The 7,372-nt window shown below is 41.0% G+C and overlaps 1 pseudogene; it reads right to left on the reverse strand.

Annotated features, from left to right (window-relative positions):
* Positions 1 to 400: 400 nt before the first annotated feature.
* On the reverse strand, positions 401 to 1,350 carry LOC110314668 (annotated as a pseudogene).
* Positions 1,351 to 7,372: the final 6,022 nt, after the last annotated feature.

A 7,372-nucleotide genomic window follows, 5' to 3' on the forward strand; every position in this document is an offset into this window, starting at 1 on the left:
TCCAGTAATAGAAGTACGTATGCAATGTCAGAGAGTATAGCTACATTAATTATGTACTATATAAATCATATACAAAGTGATATGTAAAATCTTTTAAAATGTTTCAACATGTTCTCCAAAGCAAAATTAAAGGAGTTACCATCTAAGGTGAGTTATTTGATCAGAAGAAAACAAAGTGATGTGTCACTTGTGTAAGACTATTACATTTTTGTTCAACTCTGACTTAATGTCATTATTTAAATTCAAACAAAACAAGTCTGTTTTTAACCCCATTTTTACTTTTTCATGCGGTATGACTCATTTGCAGAAAGCTCTAATACCATCCAAATAAAGCAACTTTACACATTTCTATACTACACTGTAATAGCACATTTGCTTATTATCTCTTTAACCACTCTTACTACAATAGCTCGATAGTTTTCTCCTGTACATATGAACTTTTGAATGTAATTGCTTCAGCCAAAATCGGTGTTCTTTCTGATTTTTTTTTTCTAATTGCTACATATAGTTTAGACAAGATGGCAGAAGCTCTCAGACCCATCTGAACCACCAGCCAGATGTATTTGTTATCCTGGATGTCAGTGCCGACCTTTCCGGTCACACTGGGGTCTCCAAAGAGATCAAGGAAGTCGTCCTGGACCTGAAAGAACTCGCCCATGTCCAGCAGGATCTTCAGGGCATTGGCATTTTCCTTCTCCCCATCAATGCCTGCCATGTACATGGCAGCTGCGATAGGCAGATAGAAAGAGTAGAAAGTGGTCTTGTACTTGACAATAGATTTGTACCTCTTTTCAGTGTATCTACCAAGATCCACATGGCCCTGGGGTGCTTTCATGAGGTCTAGAGTCTGCTCGATCGATCTCAGTCTGATAAGAACTCTGCAGAAAGAGCTTCAGCAGGTTCAGGTTGTAGGGTGGCTCCCTGCAGTAGAACTTCAGCAGGAGGTAGATGGAGGCTTCCAGAAGCAGAGCATCGTTGATGGCATCCAAGCCTATGCCTCGCTTCTGATACCAGCAGATCTGCCCCCGGCGAGTGAGGGAAGAGTCCATGATGTCATCTGACACGAGGAAGAAAACCAGCCCACAATCAGGGCCCGCTGAAGACTCTCAGCATCCTGTTTCCTCAGCTCCACCCGCTTCTGGAAGGCTTGTACCATGGTCAAACCCCGGTTGTGCTTGCCTCCTACGGGACCTCCTTGACCAAGGTAATAGCGTCCCCTGTCTCTCGGTGTCCCAGCTCCTCCTCAGTCAGCACCTTGACGATCTGGGGGAAGTGCTGGATGAAATTCTGCTTTTGTTGGTTATAAACATCCAATTTCTGGTTCCCATTCATTCGGACAGAGGCGCTAAATGCTCTGTTTTTCAACACAGATTCTCCCGGGCTAGAACAATCTCTTTAGTGGAGGTTAATATTGAACTAAATTCATTAATATCACAAGTAAATGGATTTAAACCATTATGTATAACCTAATTTTCCATTTGTCTATTTTGCAATATTTAATTCTGGAAGGAACATATAATACTCGGATTTTTTTCCTTTTCTTCTGATTTTGCCATTTTTATTTATTAGCTATTTTCTGGCTTTTATTTATTTGGTTTCTGTTGGGAATCTTAATTTTTTTACAGGTTTAAACGTCTTCATCAATTTCTGAATCAATGAATAAGAGCTGTTTTTGAGAAAGCAATAAAATTTTAAAATGTAGCTTATATCTACTTATATAAAATTCTTCTATTGTTATCCTAAATAACCTTTTAAAGTATATTTACTATACACTGGTGGATGTTTGTCCTAGTCTATGTATTTGAATGATACTGGGGGCAAGTGTCTTGTGAGTCCATGAGAGTATACTGGATTCATTAGAACTGGAGTTACAGTTATAAATTATAACTTATAATTTGTCTGGTATAGGTTCTGGGAACTCAACTTAGACCTAATTTAAAAGCACCAAGTGCTATTAAATAATGAGAAATCTTTCTACCCTCCTGCACTCTTATGGATATTTTGTCTTATGTCTGTAAAATTGAGGGCCATGAACTTAGTTATGCTAATTGTCTTATTAAGTTAGGTGTGTTAATCTTTTTCCTTCTTTTCATAACTTTTTCTTTGGGAAGCTTTACAGAGCATAATGTAAAATTGTCTGATTTTAAGCTTATTTGATTCATATTGTATAACATATAAAATATTTACTATCATATTACATAATTATATTACATATAATCATATATATTTATATAATTGACTCATTTAGGTCTATAAGATTTATATTTTATAACATATTATAGATAGTGTTACTATATTATATATCATTATGCACATGATATATAATATATCACATACAATATATATGATTGTGGGCTGGAGAGATGGCTCAGAGGTTAAGAGTGCTGTCTGATCTTCCAGAGGTTCTGAGTTCAGTTCCCACCAACCACATGGTGGCTCATAGACCTGTATAATGAGATCCTGCGCCCTCTTCTGGCCTATAGGAATACATGCATGCAGAATGCTGTATACATAATAATATATACATAAGTAAAATTTATACATAAGTAAAATATATATGATTATATATTATATAATCATATTATAGTAATATATGGCATAAATTATGTTATGTTTCATAGAGAGCCCTAACATTTTTTAGTGAATTTTATTCATATCTCATAAATACTTGTAGTGTTGTTTTGTATTGTGAAAAATTCAATAGTTTGTGGAGCTGACTTTGTTTTATTTCAAGGAAATAGTATAGTATTCAGTGTACCATGTGCTGGTGTGGTTCATTTTTTTTAAACATCTTCCTGTCAAATTTAAACTTTACACATCTAAATAGCAAGGTAAGTACTTATGTACCCTCTTTCACTGACTGCAATTCTATGGTTAGTGAAGAATATGGAAGATCACTGGTGGGATTCCACTATGCAGAGAAGGGAAGCCATATCTTTTGTAAGAACAATGTAAATGGAAGGAAACATCGTACAAAGGCATACTAAGTAAGAATCAAATAAAAGGAATTGGCAACTCAGCATGCTTCAGTAAATAACACAGATTACACATCTCTAACAGAACCTGTTCACAGTGTCAACCTAGCAGAACACATGCACTTTTGACGAATATACCTAACAATGAGATATTTGAAACACCATTGTATTACTTCTGAAGGCATATCTAAACTCCATTGGCAACAGTGCATGAAATTGCTTGAAGAACTCTGAGTTTCTTGCTACAGTATAGCAGAACTTACACTCTTAAGTAGAACTGGATTTTTAAGAACACAGTAAAAACTATAGTATTTTCCTAATATGTACCAGTTGGTTATAATGGAGATTGTCACAGAGATGTGCTGTAACAGCAGTGTAGACTGATTTCTGAGGGGCAATGTCCCTAGAGATTTCATCACAGGATTACTTCTCACAGCTGTTATGCCTTTCACGTGACTATTATATAGCCTCAAGATGCCTGGGCATTAGCCTACCCTACTGAGCAAATTTCCTGTAGATCAACATAAAGATAAAATTTCATGAATTACTACTGTTTGGAAGAAACAATGATTTTATAGGATGCCTGATTTGACTCAAATATTTTTAGGAACAAAATTTTAAGAAATGGTTTTATTTATTTTGACATAAAGATATAATAAAATTAGAATCAAGAATAGAATGTGCCCCCTCCTCATAAAATACTGAAGGCTGCATAATAAGGAATACAATGAGCTTTCCAAATTACACGAAAATAAGAAATAGGCTTGGGACAAATTTGGGATCAAGGAAAAACATTCATTCTAGGTCAGATCCAAGGATGAAGCCACAAGTGTGCACTGTGATAAAAGTAAGGCCATGTAAAAACTGTTGCTTTGAGTTTATAATGAACATACAGAATGAAACATTGCTATGAACTTGAATTGATATGGTCCTAGGGGGACCATGCCTGAAAGAAAAATGGGCGAGAAAGGAGGCAGAGACCCTGAAATGATTGTCAAGGTCTGTTTATTGTGAGCAAGGTTACAGAATAAGAAGGAGGGGGAAGGAAAGAGGGAGAAACTTGCCCCTGCCTCAGCCCGGGGCAGGGGTGGTTCTGCATACCTGTCCAGGAACATGCTTACCTACTCTTTTTTTTTTTTCCCAAGACAGGGTTTCTCTGCATGCTATCTACTCTTAGCTCAGGGAGCATTCTGTGGTTTTCCCTGGAAGGTTTGCAGTTACTATTATCTGATCTTGATGTCCTGTCAGCTGTCCTTTCAGAAGGTCAGAAGTATCTCAAGAAGGGAGGAGAACTTTGGCTTATGGCTCAATCTCAGTCCCCAACATCTCCCCATCTTTTATATTATAAGATGGAGCATCTGTCTTAGGCTACACGATGTGCATCCACACCAGCACCCGATGTGTTTGGGTTTGAGGGTAGAGTCTGTCTTAGGCTACACAAGCTGTCTCCATACCCAGCACTCCTAAATCGGAGTGGGCCCCTGGGTCATGGACTCATGATAATCCCGTCATTGAGATGCTCTACAGCCTATCATGGGTGTGCCCCTGGTATGTGGCATCATGCTATTCCCACCATTGATGTCTCTATAGCTTACCAAAACATCAAGGATTGTTTTCTGGATCTAAGGTTGTGAAATCTAAGCCCACCGAAGAAGCATCTGGGGGCTCAGCATAAACCTCTTGATCAATACCTCTGACTTCCAGACAATGATAATGGACTGATACTGGTCTCCCAAAGGCAGCATCGACCTGTGATTTGACAAACTCTGTTAACTTTTTAAATGCCCAGGGTCCAACACCATTTTTAGGTTTTAAAATTGTACTGGAGGAGGTACACAGATCCAATCCTGTGCTCCCTGGGGTTGCTCTGAGGAGTTGGGTGGAGCAGGAGAAAGTTAAGGCACTGTTATCTGCTGACTGGGCCCCAAGGCCAGCAGAAATGAATAGGTCTCAGGGCCCAGGGTTGGGCCCTCAAGCCATTTCCCTGAAGGGGTGGCAAAGGATTACACATGGCATGTCTTGGAGCGGAACTGATTAGACCAGTGTTTGCCTCTCTTACATCAGGGGACACCGTGGCAGGTACAGAAGGTATTGGCCCCAGAGACCAAGGCATAGGGCTCAGCGCGCCCTGTGTTGGGGGGCACTGCTTGGCAAAATGGCCAGGCTGACCACATTTAAGGCAACTTTTGGAAGGGCCAACAGCTTGCAAGACAACCCCCACAGCCAAATTCACACTCTGAGAAAGGCTCTGCAAGATCCTATGGTTGAAGGTATCTATGTCACCGCAAAGTCTCAGGAAATCATCAAGAGTCTTATTTTTAGTCTGGCCTCAAAGAACAGCCTTACAGGCAGAATTTGCATTCTCACAGGCTAACTGTTTTATAAACTTGCTATTATTTTCCTCAGGGCCCAGGACCTCTTCAGCAGTTTCTAAGAGTCTCCCCACAAACTCATTGTAAGGCTCCTGAGCTCCTTGAATAACTTTGGTCAAATGGGATAGTCATAGAGCTCTTTGAAGGGAAAACCCACCGTGCCCCAAGGGCAGCCACATTAACCTGTGACAGGAGTCCAGTGGGGAATTTAAGTTGGCGCTTCTCAGACACATATTTCCCCTGTCGGCTGAGTATCAAGAGTCCACTCAGCCGCAGGCTCTTTGTGATCTCTCTGGTTCTGCCTTGCGAGAGATTGGCACCTATCTAGAAAATCAGCTTTCCAAGACAAAAACTGTCCAGGAGTCAAAACTGCCTGGGTAACTCTAACCACTCAGTGGGAATAAGATATCCGGCTACTGAGAGGGCTTCAAGCATGGAAACGGTAAAAGGTGCACTAGAACCATAATTTTTGACTCCAGTATTAAGATCCTTAAGAGGCTTAAAGTTTAATCTTTTATACTCAGTCATCTCTCAAGGCTGAGACTCAGGAACTTCAACAATGGTCAGCGGTAGGGTCCTCCTCTGAGGAGGAAGCCCCTTTGGTGCTCTGGTGGGTTAACAAAGGGAATGCCAAGGATATTTTTGAACTAAGTCTCTGGGAGGTTTTGTTAGAATGAAATTGGGGGGGGGGCTCTGTTAGAGTGAGAATGCAGCGAGCTGACCATCCCGCAAGCCTGATGGCTGCCAGAAATGGCAGGGAAAGTGACCGGAGCCATCAATGGACGAGGGAAAAATGGTCTGTCTCACAGTCTCCTGAAGAGAGGAGAGCTCTGTGGAGAGATCAGCAAACTGTTTCTGTAAATGTAGGACCTCTTTAAAGTCTGAAATTTGCTTAGATAGCTGATTTTTGGCCTGTAGAAAGTAATCACCTTGTGGAGGCGGTGAAATGACCATGGGTGCACAAATTTCAGGAGTGGAGGGGTAAGGAAGGGGCCTAGAACATGCCACTGTGTTCGCAACGGGTGGCCAATCAGGGTTGTGATATCANGCAGCCTCTTCCTCCAACTCACTCTCCTCAGAGGGACTTAGCNGATCCTCATGAGGCTTCTTAAAAATGGGGTAGGTAAGCATTGATTCTTGTAATTTTGGCTCACTTGATGTGGCTGCATCAGCGGGCAGTTGAGGAAAGAGGGGTTGGACAGGCTTTTTGGGGCAAACAGCCAGGTCCTCTGAGTAAGACATATTAATAACAATGGAGGGTCATGGTGACAGAGGTTGTGGCAACTGTGAGTCTGCAGTCTTTACAGAGGACATAGAGGCCGAGCAAGAAATTGGTTTAAGGAAATCCTTAGCCAATGAAACAATCTTGCCTGCCTCAGTCGAGGATGACCTAATGATATCTCTAATAAGACCCCAATAGCTAAAGGTCTGAGTAGGCACTGCATCTGGTCCTTCTTTATTTAAAAGATCATTAAGATCATGTCCTACCTTTTCCCATTTAAGGGGATGAATTTCTGGTCCATCTATTATGAACCATGGACAGACTTGGAAGACAAAGATAAAAAAATTTGTCAAATCTTTCTTTTTAATCTAGCCCTCTTTCCCTGAGAGAGGCTTTGAGATCCTTAATGAAGCATGCATCTTTAGAAAGTTTTTGGCCCATTTCTATAGGACGGAGAAATGTAAACTTACTGAAGATGACTTTCTCTCATGAGCGGTGAGAGCGCTCCTCAAAATGACTTCATCATGGTGACCTTCACAAGAAAATGAGCTCTGTCCAGCAATGGTCCATACCTCGTGCCCCTACTTTGGAAGCCTCTTGTCCCAAACTGTGGTACCCAGCTATTCTGGGGAAATAAGGGGGACCATGCCTGAAAGAGAAACAGGTGAGAAAGAAGGAGCAAGACCAAGCAATGATTGTCAAGGTCTGTTGATTGTGAGCAAGGTTAAAGGATATGAGAGTTAAGAAGCAGGAAGTAAAGATGGAGAAACATGCCCCTGCCTTGGTCCGGGGGGGGGGGGGGG

Source organism: Mus pahari, unplaced genomic scaffold, assembly GCF_900095145.1.
Source record: "Mus pahari unplaced genomic scaffold, PAHARI_EIJ_v1.1 scaffold_6626_U1_1, whole genome shotgun sequence".
In the NCBI taxonomy this organism is placed as follows: Eukaryota; Metazoa; Chordata; class Mammalia; order Rodentia; family Muridae; genus Mus; species Mus pahari.